The sequence below is a fragment of the Triticum urartu genome, chromosome 1A (assembly GCF_056163025.1).
Source record: "Triticum urartu cultivar PI428250 chromosome 1A, HENAU_Tu73, whole genome shotgun sequence".
NCBI classification, from domain to species: Eukaryota; Viridiplantae; Streptophyta; class Magnoliopsida; order Poales; family Poaceae; genus Triticum; species Triticum urartu.
Window position 1 is genome coordinate 363,343,453 of NC_141873.1, and position 20,339 is coordinate 363,363,791.

The window sequence follows — 20,339 nt, forward strand, 5'->3', positions numbered from 1 at the left end:
CCCTCCTCGCGCCGCCAGGAGAGCTCTCGCTCGACCCCGCTCATAGCTGCTACCTCTTGAGCACTGCGTTGGTTTTCCCTTGAAGAGGAAAGGGTGATGCAGCAAAGTAGCGTAAGTATTTCCCTCAGTTTTTGAGAACCAAGGTATCAATCTAGTAGGAGGCTACACGCGAGTCCCTCGCACCTACACAAAACAAATAAATCCTCGCAACCAACGCGATAAGGGGTTGTCAATCCCTACACGATCACTTACGAGAGTGAGATCTGATAGATATGATAAGATAATATTTTTGGTATTTTTATGATAAAGATGCAAAGTAAAATAAAAGGCAATGAAAATAACTAAGTGTTGGAAGATTAATATGATGGAAGATAGACCCGGGGGCCATAGGTTTCACTAGTGGCTTCTCTCGAGAGCATAGGTATTTTACGGTGGGTGAACAAATTACTGTTGAGCAATTGACAGAATTGAGCATAGTTATGAGAATATCTAGATATGATCATGTATATAGGCATCACGTCCGAGACAAGTAGACCGACTCCTGCCTGCATCTACTACTATTACTCCACACATCGACCGCTATCCAGCATGCATCTAGAGTATTAAGTTCATAAGAACAGAGTAACGCCTTAAGCAAGATGACATGATGTAGAGGGGTAAATTCATGCAATATGATAAAAAAAACCATCTTGTTATCCTCGATGGCAACAATACAATACGTGCCTTGCTGCTCCTACTGTCACTGGGAAAGGACAACACAAGATTGAACCCAAAACTAAGCACTTCTCTCATTGCAAGAAAGATCAATCAAGTAGGCCAAACCAAACTGATAATTCAAAGAGACTTGCAAAGATAATCAATCATACATAAAAGAATTCAGAGAAGATTCAAATATTGTTCATAGATAAACTTGAACATAAACCCACAATTCATCGGTCTCAACAAACACACCGCAAAAGAAGATTGCATCGAATAGATCTCTACAAGAGAGGGGGAGAACATTGTATTGAGATCCAAAAAGAGAGAATAAGCCATCTAGCTAATAACTATGGACCCGAAGGTCTAAGGTAAACTACTCACACTTCATCCGAGAGGCTTGGTGTTGATGTAGAAGCCCTCCGTGATCGATGCCCCCTCCGGCGGAGCTCCGGAACAGGCCTCAAGATGGGATCTCGTGGATACAGAAAGTTACAGTGGTGGAATTAGGGTTTTGGCTCCGTATTTGATCATTTGGTGGTACGTAGGTATATATAGGAGGAAGGAGTACGTCGGTGGAGCAACAGGGGGCCCACGAGGGTGGAGGGCGCGCCTGGGGGGGGGGCGCCCCCTACCTCGTGGCTTCCCTGTTGGTTGCTTGACGTAGGGTCCAAGTCTCCTGGATCATGCTCGTTCCGAAAATCACATTCCCGAAGGTTTCATTCTGTTTGGACTCCGTTTGATATTCTTTTTCTGCGAAACTCTGAAATAGGCAAAAAACAGCAATTCTGGATGGGCCTCCGGTTAATAGGTTAGTCCCAAAAATAATATAAAAGTGAATAATAAAGCCCAATAATGTCCAAAACAGAAGATAACATAGCATGGAGTAATCAAAAATTATAGATACGTTAGAGACGTATCAAGCATCCCCAAGCTTAATTCCTGCTCGTCCTCGAGTAGGTAAATGATAAAAACAGAATTTTTGATGTGGTATGCTACTAGGCATAATTTCAATGTAATTCTTCTTAATTGTGGTATGAATATTCAGATCCGAAAGATTCAAGACAAAAGTTTAATATTGACATAAAAAATAATAATACTTCAAGCATACTAACTAAGCAATTATGTCTTCTCAAAATAACATGGCCAAAGAAAGTTATCCCTACAAAATCATATAGTCTGGCTATGCTCTATCTTCACCACACAAAGTATTTAAATCATGCACAACCCCGATGACAAGCCAAGCAATTGTTTCATACTTTTGACATTCTCAAACTTTTTCAATTTTCACGCAATACATGAGCGTGAGCCATGGACATAGCACTATATGTGAAATAGAAAGGTGGTTGTGGAGAAGACAAAAAGGAAGAAGATAGTCTCACATCAACTAGGCGTATCAACGGGCTATGGAGATGCCCATCAATAGATATCAATGTGAGTGAGTAGGGATTGCCATGCAACGGATGCACGAGAGCTATAAGTGTATGAAAGCTCAACAGAAGAAACTAGTGGGTGTGCATCTAACTTGCTTGCTCACGAAGACCTAGGGCATTTTGAGGAAGCCCATCATTGGAATATACAAGCCAAGTTCTATAATGTAAAATTTCCACTAGTATATGAAAGTGACAACATCGGAGACTCTCTATCATGAAGATCATGGTGCTACTTTGAAGCACAAGTGTGGTAAAAGGATAGTAGCATTGTCCCTTCTCTCTTTTTCTCTCATTTTTTATTTTTTTATTTGGGCCTTTTCTCCTTCTTTTTTATGGCCTCTTTTTTTCTCTTTTTTTCAGTCCAGAGTCTCATCCCGACTTGTGGGGGAATCATAGTCTCCATCATCCTTTCCTCACTGGGACAATGCTCTAATAATGATGATCATCACACTTTTATTTTCTTACAACTCAAGAATTACAACTCGATACTTAGAACAAGATATGACTCTATATGAATGCCTCCGGCGGTGTATCGGGATATGCAATGACTCATGAGTGACATGTATGAAAGAATTATGAACGATGGCTTTGCCACAAATACAATGTCAAGTACATGATCATGCAAAGCAATATGACAATGATGAAGTGTGTCATGATAAACGGAACGGTGGAAAGTTGCATGGCAATATATCTCAGGATGGCTATGGAAATGCCATGATAGGTAGGTATGGTGGCTGTTTTGAGAAAGATATATGGTGGGTGTATGATACCGGCGAAAGGTGCACATTAGTCATAAAGAACTCACATACTTATTGCAAAAATCTATTAGTTATCGAAGCAAAGTATTACACGCATGCTCCTAGGGGGATAGATTGGTAGGAAAAGACCATCGCTCATCCCCGACCGCCACTCATAAGGAGGACAATCAATAATGTAGCGACCAGACCTCAAACGGTCCAATCTCTGTGCTCAGGTGCCATCCCTGGATCAGTAATGCTGACACCACACAGTACTTGAAGGATTTATAACAGAGTAGCAATCACACACTTATTACATCGAGTGTTTCAAAAGATAATTTATTACAATAAATATGGCTTAAGGCCATCTAATAACGATAACAGCGGAAGGCTTGGAAGATAAGTGAGTCCATCAACTCCAACGACATCATCGAGTATAGAACCACGACCTAAAAGCACCTTAATCATTGTCTGAAAAGTCTGCAACATTAATGTTGCAGCCCGAAACGGGTCAGCACATGGAATATGCTGGCAAAGTAACACATAGAGAGTAATGGAATGAAATAGGCTATTCTATATGCATATTTGGCTGGTGGAAAGCTCTATGGTTACAGTTTTACGTAAAGCCAATTTTTCCCTACTGTAAAGGAATAAATTTTATTTAACTATCATGGTAGTTGTTAAACATTGAGAATGGTTGACAGCATTCTCAATCCCAATTAAGCATCATCATTAAACAAAACCCAACAAAATTAATTTTAGAGTAACATGTTGAGATTCACATGATAATCCAGGTACTAGATACTCAAGATGTCCATAACCGGGGACACGGCTAATCATGATTAGTTTATACACTCTGCAGAGATTTGCGCACTTTTCCCCACAAGACTCGATCGCCTCCGTTTGGTTTCTCGCACAACATGGTGTTTGAGAGACGGATGACCGAGACATAGTCTTTCAGAAGCGCTAGCACCTTACAATCGGGTAGACCGTTACACCTACTTTTCCCTACATCTGCTAGTCTACCACTGTAAGAGTTCACACAACTTAATCAACTATGCTAGAGCCCATAATAGCTTGTGGCTGCACACGGAAGTTTCTAGCATGAATAATCTCATGATCCCTTTGAGCCTGGGTGGCGGACCAAAAGAAAACACGCAATCGCTGGAATACCCAGGTGCCTCAATCCACCCAGATGTGTATTTAAGTTGCCACCTTAAATAAACCATTAATTAACAATCTCACATCTGTCATGGATACACTCACCCAATCCACGTCTACTAGCATAGCATGGCATATTAAGCAAACGTAGAAGTAACTACCAAAGGTTTGATAATAACAGGTAATAGGTACTACCTCAACTACTTCCCAAACCCACAATTTAATTAGATCCTAATCATGCAATGTGTGAGGATTGATCTAATGCAATAAAACTGGGTAGTGGGAAAGCATGATCAAAGTGTTACTTGCCTGGCTGATGATCCGGGAAACCTAGCGATTCGAAGTAGCAAGCGGCGCACTCCGGGTACTCTATCGCAAACAAACAAGCATACAATAAGTACTCAACAAATGCATAGGTAAAACTCAAATAAGAGATCTAACCAGAAAATTCAACTTAAGAACTCCGGTTGGCAAAAAGAATCAAATCGAACGAAGCAACGAAAGACAAACGGCAAAAGAAACAGGCTTTGTTTACTATTCTGGATCTAGGGCAATTTTGACAGTGGAAAAAACTTGTTTGAGTTGGTTAAACGGAAAGAGGGTTTCGAGACGAAACTCCAGGCGCTTGAATCGCCCAATTCCGATAAACGAGCGAAAAATTAGACTAAAACGAAAATTGGATCAGGAATCGCGATCAGAAAAATCACGGATTTAATCCGAGAAAAAGGAAAAACGACGAACGTTCGTTAAAATGAACGAACGGGCGAACGTCCGTTAATTAAATAAACCGGGAAAACTGATCTATTTAAACAAACCGAAATTAAAACAAAACCGACGGAAAAACCGAACGTTTTTTTTAAAAAAACCGGCAGCGAGATCTACCTCCGCGGCGGCAGATCCGGCGGCGGTGGCGAGGCGGCGCGGCGAGCGGCGAGGCAGCGGCGGCGGCGCGGGCGGCGGCGCGCTAGGGCGGCGGCGACGACGCGGGCTAGGGGCGGCGGCGGCTAGGGTTTCGGTGGCTGGGGCGGCTGGCTGCGGCTCGGGCCCTCGCGGCTTTAAAGGCCGGCCGGGCCAAGTGTCCTAGTCGGACACGGGCCGGTTAGGTCGGTTCGTTTTTTTTAAATAATTACAACCGGGAAAAAAAACAAAAGGAATACTAAACGGACTCCAAAAATTTCGAAATAAATTTTCCACAGCTTCTAAAATCAAGCCACACAGGATGAACATTTATTTGGGGCCTAAATGCAATTTTGAAAAACGAGCATTTTTCCCTAATACAAATAAAAATAGCAAATAAAACCAAAAAAATCTTATTTGATTTTTTATTAAATCCTCAATATTTCTTTATTTTGGGAAAGTCATTTTATTCCCTCTCTCATATTTTTGTAATAGAAATAATTAAAGATAAAATAAATAAAATCAAATGATCCTGTTTTCAAAATTTGAGAAAACTCAAATATGAAAATAACGAAATCACCAACTCTCACCAAGGGTCCTTGAGTTGCGTAGAATTTCTAGGATCAACCAGAATGCAACAAAATATGATATGCAAATGATGATCTAGTGTATAACATTCCAAATTGAAAATTTGGGATGTTACAAACCTACCCCTGTCGTGGTTCTAACTCTGACAGTGAGATAGGGGGGTATGTATGGAGAGGTTAGATCTCAGCTATGGAGAAGTTGTAAATACACCAGGATGTACGAGTTCAGGCCCTTCGCGGAGGAAGTAACAGCCCTACGTCTCGGTGCCCGGAGGCGGTCGATTGGATTATGTGTGTATGAATTACAGAGGTGCCAACCCCTGCTACTGAGGAGGGGGTGGCTTATATAGAGTTCGCCAGACCCCTCCGGTCCTCAGTAATGCAGGGTTAAAATACATTAAGACTGGGCGTTACTGGTAACGTCCCTATTAAAGTGCTATGATGACCATAAAGACTACTTAATGGCCGACCGTTTGCTTGCGGAGTGACTTTAGATCTCCTGTCAGTCGAGTGGTTGGCTTCATAGTCGAGTGGTAGCTTCCTGGTCGAGTGTCTTGAATCCGTCGAGTGGGATACCTTCAAGTCGATTGAAAGGTGACTTCTTCCAGGGATGTCCTTGGGTAGGGCTCTTAGGACGGGTCCATGCCCCTACCCTAGGTACATAGCTTCATCATTAGCCCCCGAATGGATCGAGGTTCGAGTGGGGAAGGAGTTGGGGGTCCTTCCGGCTGGTTCTTAGCATTATACGAATGTCTTGTACTGGATCAATCGTCACGGATGACGTTGTCAAGTTCTTTCGGTCACCTTGATCCATTCTTGGTCTCTCGTCGAGTGAATTTCCTTACTTGTGGAATACCGAGTGCCGGCACGAGCGGGCTCTTCAGTTTGATGAGTCATTCTGCAGCCCGTGGATTTTGCGGGATTTGAACTTCGGGAAGCGAGCGGGACGGGGGCGGCCGAAGTAATCGGTTGGGATAGGATGGAATCTCCTCGATCTCCGCGCCACCTTTTTCGCCACGTACCGCGCGCGCGCCTATTGCGGGATTTGACGGGATCGCCTGGGCCTACCGGTCAGCCACTCGGAAGCGGCTCCTTATAAGTTGCCGGCTCGGGGCTCCCCAACAGTGTGCTCCCGCCTTTCCTTCTCCCCCCGCAAGGTCCTCTGCCACCTCCGCTCCCACCCTAGCGCCGTAGGCCCGTTCGAGCCTCGCCGGCGACGATGGTGAAGGACAAGACGTCAGCTTTGGAGCGCGCGAAGAAGGCGGCGGTGCAGGGGAAGGGGAAGAAGTCCGCTCGGGGCGGATCTTCCTCGAGGACTGCTCTGCCCAGGGATTGGATCCAGGGCGACTGGATGCCCTTGGTGATTCGGCAGGAAGATCTTGACGACATGGTCGAGGGGGGAGTCATTCCCCATGAAGCTGCGCGTCTCCCGGGGGGAGAAGTCGAACCCCAACCTCGTGACGGTGAGTGCGTCCTCCTCGCCACCCATATCGATCGCGGATTTTCTCTACCTCCTCATCCTTTTTTCCGGAGCTTTTTGAACTTCTTCGGAGCACAGCTCCATCATTTCACTCCCAATTCCATCGTGTATCTTGCGGCTTTCGTTTCCTTGTGCGAAAGTTTCTTGGGTTGCCGCCCTCATTGGAGACTCTTTAAACACATCTTCACTTGCCGTTCCCAATCAGTAAAGAAAGCCAAGTCGAGGGACGAACGGACGCAAGTGATCCAGCTATGCGGGGGCCTGGCGATCCAATTGAAGGGTAAAAGTTCTTTTCCGTCTATCACTTTTCCCGAGTCGGTCCGTGGTTGGCAGTCGACCTGGTTTTATTGCCAAGACCAGGTGACCCCAGGGCAGTCGACTGGTCTTCCCCCTTTCTCTCTGGACCGAGCTCAAAAGCCTGCCTCTCTGAAAGTGCTGCCGGAGGAAAAGGCACAAGTCAAGGTGCTGGTTGGTCGAGTGGTTCAGCTTGTCCGAGACGGCGTGACCGGCATGGACTTGCTGGAGGTCTTCCTTCGGAGGCGCATCCAACCGCTTCAGGCTCGTGACCACCCTATGTGGCTGTACTCGGGTCTCGATGACACCACTCTGGTTCACCCAGAGGAGGTCACCGACGAGATGCTAGAAGGGTGGCTGTCGAGCATCACAGGGAACAAAGAAAACCCCCGAGGAGCCAGGAGGGTTGTCCCGCTTGACAGTACATACGACGTGGACCAGGTCTGACCTTGTGTTCCCGACTGAGATCTTGCTTTCTTCATTTTCTCTCTTTGAATCGGTCGACTGACTTTCGACTTGTGTGCTATTCTCCAAGCAACTACAGAGATGTACTCGACACCCAACGGAGCACAGGGGCAGGCCGAGGAAGGGGAGGCGAGCGGAGGCGAAAGCGGAGACGAACAGGGGGAGTGGGAGTCTGACGGCGAAGGAGAGGGAGACGACGGCGTCGACTCCAGCGAAGAGGAGGAGGAGGAGGAAGCTGGACCTCCCCGCTCGGAAAGGCGATCCAAGCTTACACACGATCTTGCGCGGGAACGTGGTAAGGCGACTGCTCCCGTTGGGCAGTCGTCGAAGCGCCCTCGGACCTCTTCTCCAGCGCCGACTGAAAAAGCTCCCAAGCACCCCCGCGCGGCGCCGTCCAAGCCACCCAAGGCTCTGCCCAAGATGAGGATGACTGTCCCCACCATTTTTGGGTAATGATAGAACTTGTTCTCCTTTGTCGACCGTGGACGGATCCTTGGTCGATCCACTGAGCCGACTGACGGTCTTTCAAAATTTGCAGTGCTGCTACTTCTGAGATCTCCGCCAAGGACGATGATCAAGAGATGGAAGATGCGGTTACTTCCAACCCTGGTATGATTACTGATGTTCTGCCTTGAATCGACTGACGATTTCTTATAACTCTGGTCGATTGAATTTTTCTCGTAGCTCCTCCTCATGTTATTAGCCTTCTTGACGACGAAGACGAAGCGCCGCTGAGAGTGAGGCGGAACAAGAAAGCGTCGGCTGGCGAGACTCCACAATCCACTCCGGCGCCTGAGGCCGTAGCTCGAGACGGTGGCGATACCACCCGGGCTTCTGTGACTTTCGCCAATCCTCTGGTGAGTGCGCGGCCCTCGACATCGACCGTAAATCCGCCTTCGCTCTTCGCCACACACCACGTCCCTGAGGACCAAGTGGGTGCAGCTAAGGAAGCTATACGCCAGGCAGGCATCATGATGGAGCAGGTCAAGGTGGTTCGAGAAGCCAGCCAAGCGGCTTATGACGCGAGTTCAGCTCTTCAGAGTAACGTCCAGGTCAGTCGATTCACTGCTTGTTCTGTTAGGGTATGCTGTCTGAAGAATCTCTTTTCCGAAGATCTTTTAAATCTGTACACCCACTGGGTGTTTCTGTTAAGTTTTTTGGTCGAGTGGGGGCACGCTGAGTGCACCCACTGGGTGTAGTCCCCGAGACTATGGTGGACTGCTGGCAGTCGACTGTAGTCTTTATATTGCGTTGCTGTAGTTTTACTCCTTCACTCGGTCTGGCCAGGCCATGTCGAATGAAACTGTATCCGGTCGACTGCGTGCAGTCGATTTTTTTTAAAACCAGTGGGGGCACGCTGAGTGCACCCACTGGGTGTAGTCCCTGAGACTACTGTTGAATGTTTTTGATTCAGCTGTAGTCTTAGAAACGTCATCATTGTCTCTTGGTTACTCGGAAGCAACTTATCTTGGACCTCTGTCGACTGACTTTTGCAGAAATCATGTGAACTTGTGGCTCTCTACACTGAGTTGGAGAACAAACAGATCCAGCTCGACCTTGACTTGAAGCTCGCTCAACAGAACCTGCAGAAGGCGCGAGATGAAGCAAAAGGTATGGCTGGCGAGGTTTCTCATTCTTGACGAGTGACTTCCCTTTCTTGCTCATTCTTGATGTTGAGTTCACTCGACGTTCTGTAGATGAACTGGAGGAAGCTCTGAAGAAGAAGGATCAAGATCTTGCCGAAGCACAGAAGGAGGCCTCGAGCAAAACGAAGCTTGCAGAAGAGAAACTGGCTTCGGTCGGAACTCTTGAACAGGAGAACTCCAGACTGAAAACTGCTCTCGAGACAGCTAATCGAGAGGTCAGCCGACTGAAGAAAGACAAGATGGTTCTGCACGACCAGGCGGGTGAGCTGGCGGGGAAGGTAAACGATCTGGAGGCTTATCTCGGTGGACTCGCCAAGAAGCTGTTCTTCATGCTCGAAGGTAATTATTCCGACCCGGCTGTCTTGCAGTTACCAAGCCCGCATAAGGCCACTGTCTTATTCTTGAATCGTGTTTGCAGAATTCTTCCAGAGCTTCAAAGAGGAAACTAGTTGAGTGGAGCCAGGCTTGGATCCTGCCAATTCTCTCGTGAAGGACGAGGCTGCTATGAACGTGCTCCGACTGGAGTCTCGTGTTACCAGCGTTGTTGACTATCTTGCTCGGCTGAAGGTTGCGATGTCGCGGATCGACACATCACTCTGGCCTAGAACGATGCTTCAGAACAACCTCGAGTCCCTGATGGTTCGACTGGATGAAGTCCCGGGTCGAGTGGCGGAATGGAAGAATTCTTCTGCTAGATGTGGTGCTGATGTCGCTCTGTCTCTGGTCCGCGTCCATTGCAAGGAGGCGCGAGAAGAAAAGCTGGCCGCCATCCAAGTTGCCAATACCAGGAAGCACAGCTTTTAAGACTTCATGGAGACTTTCATTGCTGCTGCTACTCGTATTGCAGACGGGATTGACTTGGACGAGTTCATCGCCCCTTCCAGTCCTCCGCTTGAGCAATGAAAAACTTTTACGCTTCACTTAAATTTGCCTCGGAATGCCGAGTGGATTCTGTAACCGTTAAACTCTATCGAGCCGAGGGCTCGAGTACTTTGATCTGAGGTCTTGGACCTTTGGGTTTTATCCGAACTTGATTTATCGTTGAATATCTTCAGGAATTATCTGCCGAGTGGAACTTGGCCTTCACTCGAAATAACTTCGTATTTGTGGTGCAGCTCCGAAGGAAAAGGTAACAGTCGATTCACATCTTGCCGTCCTTGTGGATTGGGACGTGTTCCGAACTTAGGCGAGCACTGGGCTGCAGCTAAGCCCCCGAGTGGGAGGTTTGCTTTCCACTCGGTGGGAATTTTGAACACTTAGGCGAGCACTGGGCTGCAGCTAAGCCTCCGAATGGGAGGTTTGCTCTCCACTCGGTAGGATTTTTATATACTTAGGCGAGTACTTGGACTGCAGCTAAGCCCCCGAGTGGGAGGTTTGCTCTCCACTCGGTAGGATTTTTATATACTTAGGCGAGTACTTGGACTACAGCTAAGCCCCCGAGTGGGAGGTTTGCTCTCCACTCGGTAGGATTTTTATATACTTAGGCGAGTACTTGGACTGCAGCTAAGCCCCCGAGTGGGAGGTTTGCTCTCCACTCGATAGGATTTTCAAACACTTAGGCGAGCACTGGGCTGCAGCTAAGCCTCCGAGTGGGAGTCTGGCTCACCACTCGGTAGGATTTTCAAATACTTAGGCGAGTACTTGGACTGCAGCTAAGCCCCCGAGTGGGAGGTTTGCTCTCCACTCGGTAGGATTTTTATATACTTAGGAGAGTACTTGGACTGCAGCTAAGCCCCCGAGTGGGAGGTTTGCTCTCCACTCGGTAGGATGTTCAAACACTTAGGCGAGCACTGGGCTGCAGCTAAGCCTCCGAGTGGGAGGTTTGCTCTTCACTCGGTAGGATTTTTATATACTTAGGCGAGTACTTGGACTGCAGCTAAGCCCCCGAGTGGGAGGTTTGCTCTCCACTCGGTAGGATTTTCAAACACTTAGGCGAGCACTGGGCTGCAGCTAAGCCTCCGAGTGGGAGTTTGGCTCACCACTCGGTAGGATTTTCAAATACTTAGGAGAGTACTTTGACTGCAGCTAAGCCCCCGAGTGGGCGGTTTGCTCTCCACTCGGTAGGATTTTCAAACACTTAGGCGAGCACTGGGCTGCAGCTAAGCCTCTGAGTGGGAGTCTGGCTCACCACTCGGTAGGATTTTCAAATACTTAGGCGAGCACTGGGCTGCAGCTAAGCCCCTGAGTGGGAGGTTTGCTCTCCACTCGGTAGGATTTTCAAACACTTAGGCGAGCACTGGGCTGCAGCTAAGCCTCCGAGTGGGAGTCTGGCTCACCACTCGGTAGGATTTTCAAATACTTAGGCGAGCACTGGGCTGCAGCTAAGCCCCCGAGTGGGAGTCTGGCTCGCCACTCAGTAGGATTTTTTTTTGCAAACTTAGGCGAAATGGATTCGCAGCTAAGCTACCCACTGGGGGATTTCGTACGTAAACAAAAGTGACAGCAATTACAGGAAGAACTGGGACACTCTTGTCTTTGATAAAAAATAAACTATAGAAGTTTTTCTTATTACACCTCATCCGAGTGAGAATTCAAGTGTAAAATGGGCGGAGTAGTTCCGCATTCCAAGCTCGTGGCTCGTCGATCCGGCGATCAACGTTGTAGAGATGATATGCTCCATTGTGGAGGACTCTGGTGACGATGAAGGGGCCTTCCCAAGTAGGAGCAAGTTTGTGTGGTTTCTGTTGATCCACTCGGAGGACCAAATCTCCTTCTTGGAAGGCTCGGCTCTTCACATTTCTGGCATGGAATCGACGCAAGTCTTGCTGATAGATGGTCGATCTGATCATAGCCATTTCCCTCTCCTCCTCTAGGAGGTCGACTGCGTCTTGCCGGGCTTGCTCTACTTCGTCTTCGTTATAAAGCTCGACTCTGGGGGCGTTGTGAAGTAGATCACTCGGCAGGACGGCTTCGGCTCCGTAAACCAGAAAGAATGGCGTTCTTCCAGTCGACCGGTTCGGGGTGGTCCTCAGTCCCCACAAAACTGACGGAAGCTCGTCGACCCAAGCGCCTGCTGCGTGCTTGAGATCACGCATCAGTCGAGGCTTCAGTCCTTTGAGAATCAGACCATTTGCTCTTTCAGCTTGTCCATTCGACTGGGGATGCGCGACCGACGCGTAGTCGACTCGTGTGCCTTGAGAGGCGCAAAAAGCTCTGAACTTGTCTGAATCGAAGTTTGACCCATTGTCAGTGATGATGCTATGCGGGACCCCATATCTGAATATCAACTTTCTGATGAAACTGATAGCAGTGCTAGCATCAAGATTTTTGATAGGCTTGGCTTCAATCCATTTGGTGAACTTGTCGACTGCCACAAGCACATGTGTGAATCCGCTCCTGCCTGTTCTTAGTGGACCAACCATGTCCAGTCCCCAAACAGCGAAGGGCCAGACGAGTGGAATGGTCCTCATAGCTGATGCTGGCTTGTGCGACATGTTGGAGTAGAACTGGCAGCCTTCACACTTGTCGACTATCTCTTTCGCCATTTCGTTTGCCCTGGGCCAGTAAAACCCCGCTCGGTATGCTTTGGCCGCGATGGTCCAAGAGGACGCATGGTGACCGCAGGTCCCCGAGTGGATATCATCAAGGATTATCTGACCTTCTTCTGGCGTTATGCACTTCTGACCGATTCCAGTTGCGCTTTCTCTATACAACTGTCCTTTTATGACTGTGAAAGCTTTAGATCGACGGACGATCTGTCGAGCCTCTTCTTCGTTCTCTGGAAGTTCTTTCCTCAAGATATACGCGATGTATGGTATCGTCCAGTCGGGAGTGATTGCCAAGACCTCCATGACTAGGTCGACCACAGCAGGAATTTCGACTTCAGTCGGATCTGTGGCACTTTTCGGTTGCGGGGCTTCTTCTGTAAAAGGATCCTCCTGGACTGACGGCGAGCGGATGTGCTCCAAAAACACATTGCTGGGAATGGCTTCTCTCTTGGAGCCTATCTTTGCCAGATCATCAGCTGCTTGATTTTTCAGTCGGGGGATGTGATGAAGCTCTAGCCCCTCGAATTTCTTTTCTAGCTTTCTTACTGCGTTGCAGTAGCCAGTCATAGCTGGGCTTCTGACGTCCCACTCCTTCATCACCTGATTAACCACCAAATCTGAGTCGCCATAGACCATGAGGCGCCGGACGCCGAGTGAAATGGCCATGCGCAACCCATACAAGAGTGCTTCATATTCTGCTTCATTATTGGAGGAATCGAAATGAATCTGGAGAACATATCTGAGCTTATCTCCTCGGGGGGAGACCAACACTACCCCAGCACCGGAACCATTCAGCATCTTAGATCCATCGAAGAACATGGTCCAGTGCTCCGAGTGAACTTGAGTCGGAAGCTGCTGTTTAATCCACTCGGCGACGAAATCTGCAATTGCTTGGGACTTGATAGCCTTCTTTGCTTCAAACTTGATATTTAGGGGAAGGAGTTCAATCGCCCACTTCGCCACTCGACCAGTTGCATCTCTGTTGTGCAAAATCTCTGACAGTGGAGCGTCACTGATGACTGTAATGGAATGGTCAGAGAAGTAGTGTGCAACCTTCTTCGTGGTCATGTAAATCCCATATACAAGCTTCTGGTAATGGGGATATCTTTGCTTCGAAGGGGTCAAAACTTCAGACACATAATATACTGGGCGCTGAACTCTGAAGGCCTTTCCTTCTTCTTCCCGCTCGACCGTAAGTACTATACTGACAACTTGTCCCGTGGCCGCAATGTAAAGCAGCAGAGGCTCTTTACTGATTGGGGCAGCAAGCACCGGCTGGGTGGAGAGCAGAGCTTTGAGCTCTGCAAACGCTGCATCAGCTTCTGGAGTCCACTCGAACTTGTCAGACTTCTTCATCAGTCGGTAAAGAGGCAACACCTTTTCACCGAGACGAGAAATGAATCGACTTAGAGCGGCCAAGCAACCTGTAAGCTTCTGGACATTGTGTACACGCACAGGGCGCTTCATCCGGAATATGGTGCCAACTTTCTCGGGATTGGCGTCGATTCCTCGTTCGGAAACAAGAAAACCGAGTAACTTTCCACTTGGAACTCCGAATGTGCACTTTGATGGATTGAGCTTGATATCATATCTCCTGAGGTTAGCAAAGGTTTCGGCAAGGTCAGTCAGTAGGTCGGAACCTTTCCGTGACTTAACCACAATATCATCCATGTATGCTTCTACGTTCCGACTGATCTGAGTGAGCAAACACTTCTGAATCATCCTCATGAACGTGGCTCCAGCATTCTTGAGGCCGAAGGGCATGGTGACATAACAGAAGCACCCGAATGGGGTGATGAAAGCCATTTTGATCTCGTCGGATCCATACAGACGGATCTGATGGTACCCTGAATAAGCATCTAGAAAAGACAAACGCTCACACCCCGCGGTAGAGTCGACTACCTGGTCGATGCGGGGGAGAGGGAAATGATCTTTCGGGCAGGCCCGATTGATATGTTTAAAGTCAATGCACATGCGAAGTGACTTGTCCTTCTTGGGGACCATGACAACATTGGCGAGCCACTCGGAGTGGTAAATCTCTCGGATGAACTCCACTGCTAAGAGCCGAGCCACCTCCTCGCCAATAGCTTTCCTCTTCTGGACGGCGGACCGTCGAAGATGTTCTTTCACAGGCTTGAACTTCGGGTCGACTCGTAGACGGTGCTCAGCCAGCCCCCTGGGAACTCCAGGCATGTTAGAAGGCTTCCATGCGAAGATGTCCCAGTTCTCACGGAGGAACTGGATGAGCGCTTCTTCCTATTTAGAGTCGAGCATCGTTGAGATGTGAGTCGGAGCAGCATTGGGGTCGGTCGGGTGAATGTGAACTGGCTTAGTTTCACCGGACGACTGAAAAACTGATTCTGAAGCTGGCTTCTTGGCTCGCAGCAATTCACTCGGATCAGCAGTCTTCTGGTACTCTTGCAGCTCGACTACTGACATCTGAGCATCAGCGATCTTTGATCCTTTCTGAAAACACTCCTCTGCTTTCTTTCGATTGCCTGTAACGGTGATCACACCTCTAGGGCCAGGCATCTTCAACTTGAGATACACATAGCACGGTCGAGCCATGAAGCGTGCATAAGCTGGCCGGCCCAGAATAGCATGATAAGCACTTTGGAAGTCCACAACCTCAAATGTCAACTTTTCCTTGCAGTAATTCTTTGAATCACCGAAAACCACATCGAGAGCAATCTGGCCGAGTGACTCGGCTTTCTTTCCAGGAATGACTCCATGGAAACTCATGTTGCTGGCACTGAGCCTGGACATCGGAATGCCCATCCCTTTCAACGTTTCTGCATACAGTATGTTCAGGCCGCTGCCACCATCCATCAGGACTTTGGTCAGTCGAGTGCCTTCGACAATTGGATCGACCACCAGAGCTTGCCTCCCAGGGGTGGCAATGTGCGCAGGGTGATCGGACTGGTGGAACGTGATGGCAGTCTGAGACCACTTCAGGTAGCTGGATGTTGCCGGGGCAACCATATTCACTTCACGGTTAATGACTTTCAGTCGACTTTTGCTTTCGACATCAGCAAAAATCATCAAGGTGGAATTGACTTGGGGGTATCCATCGTCACTATCTTCTTTGTCCTCAACTCTGTCTGACTCTTTTTCCTTGTCTTTGGACTGCTTGCCCTGAAACTGCTGGATCAGGAGCCAGCACTGTCGAGTGGTATGCTTTGGGTAAATAAGATTACCCTCTTCATCTTTCTTGGTGTGGATGTGACATGGCAGATCCAAAACATCATTTCCATCTTGATCCTTGACTTTTTTGGGGTTCCAGGGCCCCTTGGGTTTTCCCTTGAATTTTCCCTGGGTTACGGCCAGGGCCTCCCCAGGAGCGGCTGGCTCGGCCTTCCGCTTCTGCTTCCGACTGGAATTGCCTCCGGTCTCCTGGGCGACTGCTTTCTGCTTGCCACTCCGGAGTCGATCTTCATCTTCTCCGTTAGCGTATTTGGTGGCAATTTCCATCATCCGATTCAGAGACATTTCTCTGGTCCGACCGAACTTCAGGTTCAACTCTCTGTTCTTGACGCCTTCTTTAAAGGCACAAACTGCTTGGTGATCTGGTACATTCTCAACTGTGTGATGCAAAGTGATCCACCTCTGGATGTAATCCCTCAGAGTTTCACTCGGTTTCTTCATGCAAGACCGCAATTCTGTAAGGCCTGCCGGTCGCTTGCATGTTCCTTCAAAGGTCATGACAAACACTCGAGAGAGATCCTCCCAAGTGTAGATGCTGCTGGGTGCTAACTGATTCAGCCACGCTCTGGCCGAGCCCTCTAACAGGAGAGGCAAATGCTTCATAGCCACCTCATCATTGCCGCCACCAATCTGGACGGCCACTCGGTAGTCTTCGAGCCAAGTGTCAGGCTTAGACTCACCGGTGAACTTGCTGACTCCAGTCGCCAACCGGAAGTTGGGAGGAATCACTGCGGCCCTGATGGCTCGACTGAAACACTCTGGCCCCGAAACACGTACTCTGCTGCTGGCAGGCGCATCCCTGTCGTGGCCTTCTCGGTGATCTCTATTCCTGTCAACCAGACCCTGAACGAGGATGGATCTCGCATCAAAGCCTGGGTCCCTGGGGTCGATTGGAACTCTCCGCCCAACGCTATGAGGGTGTCTGTCATCCTGCTGTCGAGGCGCATACGACCCACTCCTTGGGGAGGGGTTGGCACTCGACGTCGATCGAACCGGTGATCATACTGCTCATTTCTTCTGTACTGATCGTGCCGGTCTCCGCGTCCCTCACGCCTCGGGGGCGATCTTGGGCTGTGAGCCGACTGGACCGTATCCGTTGCAACGGATTGACTGTGGATCCTATTCCGCGACTGAGAAACAACGGAATTCTGGTTTCCCGCTGCCCGGAGCAACGCTCTGATTTGCAACAAGCCCCTGCCAGCCTCCGACTGGGAGGGCTGAATCGATTCTGCTATATGGGCCGCGGCTGCCAAATTCTGAACTGGGGTTCGATATACCCGCATAGGCGGGAAGAGCTGACGTCGACTGGACTCGGGAGCTCGCTGACGCGCTTGCTCGTCGAGTATTCGCTGGAGATTCTCCAGTCGAGTGCGCTCGGCTAAGTTAGCCAAGCGCGCGTCCTCCAAGGCCCGGGCCTCGGGGGTTTCTCCGATGATAGGAGTGTGGAGTGCATCCATGTTCCGGCGGCGAAGCTCCTCTCGCTGCAATGACGTGAGAGGTTCGGGGAGATACTCATCGTGGGGATGCGACGGGTCGCCTCCACCCGCGCCTCCATCGGTGCGAGGGAAACCGGGAGGACTATGTGTTCCATCGACCGCCAGAACCTCAGCCGCTGGGTCGCTGCTGCCGCACTTGGATGCGGTCTCCGCGGAGCCAGTCGACCGGTCGAACAGGCCGTAGAGGGATTCGTCGGGCTCGATTGCCGCGACTTGTGGGGCTGCCGACTGGCGGGCCACGGCATGCCTCACCCACCTCTGAAGTCTCGACCGGCCGAAGCGCTTGCGCCGGTGGGAGACAGGGCGGGAAGATGACACGGGAGCCGACCGATATTGGGTCGACGGCTGCCGCAGGAGGACGCCACGAACACATGCGCGGAAGTGCGTCGCACCGCGGACGGGGAGGGCGTTGATGTCGAGTGGAGCCTCCTGAAGCCAAGCGGAGTTGTCGGCGATGAACGTGAGTGCGCCGAGACGGATCTCGTGGCCCTCTACCAAATCTCTGCACGAAAACATGATCAATGGGATCGGAAAAATCACAACTTCTCCAACTAGGCGCTAAGACTCCTGCCCCACAGTGGGCGCCAACTGTCGTGGTTCTAACTCTGACAGTGAGGTAGGGGGGTATGTATGGAGAGGCTAGATCTCAGCTATGGAGAAGTTGTAAATACACCAGGATGTACGAGTTCAGGCCCTTCGCGGAGGAAGTAACAGCCCTACATCTCGGTGCCCGGAGGCGGTCGATTGGATTATGTGTGTATGAATTACAGAGGTGCCAACCCCTGCTACTGAGGAGGGGGGTGGCTTATATAGAGTTCGCCAGACCCCTCCGGTCCTCAGTAATGCAGGGTTAAAATACATTAAGACTGGGCGTTACTGGTAACGTCCCTATTAAAGTGCTATGATGACCATAAAGACTACTTAATGGCCGACCGTTTGCTTGTGGAGTGACTTTAGATCTCCTGTCAGTCGAGTGGTTGGCTTCGTAGTCGAGTGGTAGCTTCCTGGTCGAGTGTCTTGAATCCGTCGAGTGGGATACCTTCAAGTCGATTGAAAGGTGACTTCTTCCAGGGATGTCCTTGGGTAGGGCTCTTAGGACGGGTCCATGCCCCTACCCTAGGTACATAGCTTCATCAACCCCCCTTAAGATGAATCTCGCCCTCGAGATTCGGGTTGGCTAGAAAATAGGTGAGGGTGGTCCTTCAGCAAATCTTCCTCTCGTTCCCAGGTGGCTTCATCCTCCGTGTGGTGGCTCTACTGAACCTTGCAAAACTTGATAACCTTGCTGCGGGTGACTCGACTGGCATACTCTAAAATCTTGACTAGTTTCTCCTCATAAGTCAAATCACTGTCCAACTGAATTGCTTCCAGTGGTACTGTATCTCTCAACGGTATATCAACCATATCTGCGTGGCACTTCTTCAACTGGGATACGTGGAACACGTCGTGAACTCCTGACAATCCTTAGGGCAATGCCAACTTATAGGCTACTTCTCCCATATGCTCCAAAACTTTGTATGGGCCTACAAAACGTGGCGCTAACTTTTCCTTAACTCCAAAGCGCTTAACTCCTCAAAGTGGTGATACTCGAAGATAAACTCGATCTCCGACTTCGTAAACTGTCTCCTTGCGTTTAGAATCTGCATAACTCTTCTGCCTGGATTGAGCTACCTTGAGCCTATCGCGAATCAATTTCACTCTTTGTTCAGACTCCTTTATCAGATCCGGTCCAAACAACTGGCGGTCTCCAACTTCATCCCAAGACAATGGGGTCCTGCACCTCCTTCCGTACAAGGCTTCGAAAGGGGCCATCTTCAAACTGGTTTGATAGCTGTTGTTGTAAGAGAACTCTGCATACGACAAATTCTCGTCCCAACTAGATCCGTAATCTAGTGCACAAGCTCTTAGCATATCCTCCAAAATCTAATTGACTCTCTCGGTCTGTCCATCTGTCTGCGGGTGGAAAGCTATGCTAAACTCCATTCTGGTACCCAAAGTTTCATGCAACTGATTCCAGAACTTTGAGGTAAATTGGGCTCCTCTATCTGATACTATGCTCCTTGGAACTCCATGCAGACAAACGATTCTAGTCATGTATATCTTTGCCAACTTTGCATTGATATAGGTAGTCTTCACTGGAATGAAATGAGCTACCTTTGTCAAACAATCGACTACAACCCATATCGAGTCATAGCCTGAACGTGTTCTGGGCAATCCTGTAATAAAATCCATGCCTAGCTTATCCCACTTCCATTCGGGTATCGGCAATGGCTGTAGCAATCCGGCTGGCTTCTGATGCTCTGCCTTTACTCTCTGACATACATCACAAACTGCTACATACTCCGCAATATCCTTCTTCATTCCGGTCCACCAGAAAATATCCTTCAAATCCAAATACATCTTGGTATTTCCTGGCTGAATCGAATACGGTGAATCATGGGCCTCTTGTAAAATTAACTTCCTGATCTCCGAATCATTTGGTACATAGACACGGTCTTCAAACCATAAGGTGTCGTGCTCATCCTCACGAAATCCCTTAGCTTTTCCTTTGCTCATTTTCTCCTTAATAGAAGCAATCTCCTTGTCAGTCTTTTGAGCTTCTCTGATCTTATCCATCAAAGTAGACTGAATCTTCATGCTGCTACATAGCCTCTTGGAACTATTTCCAAACATAGCTTTCGAAGATTTTCGGCTAACTCCCTTGGTAAATCTCCCATCATTAGGGTGTTGACATGGCTCTTACGGCTCAACGCGT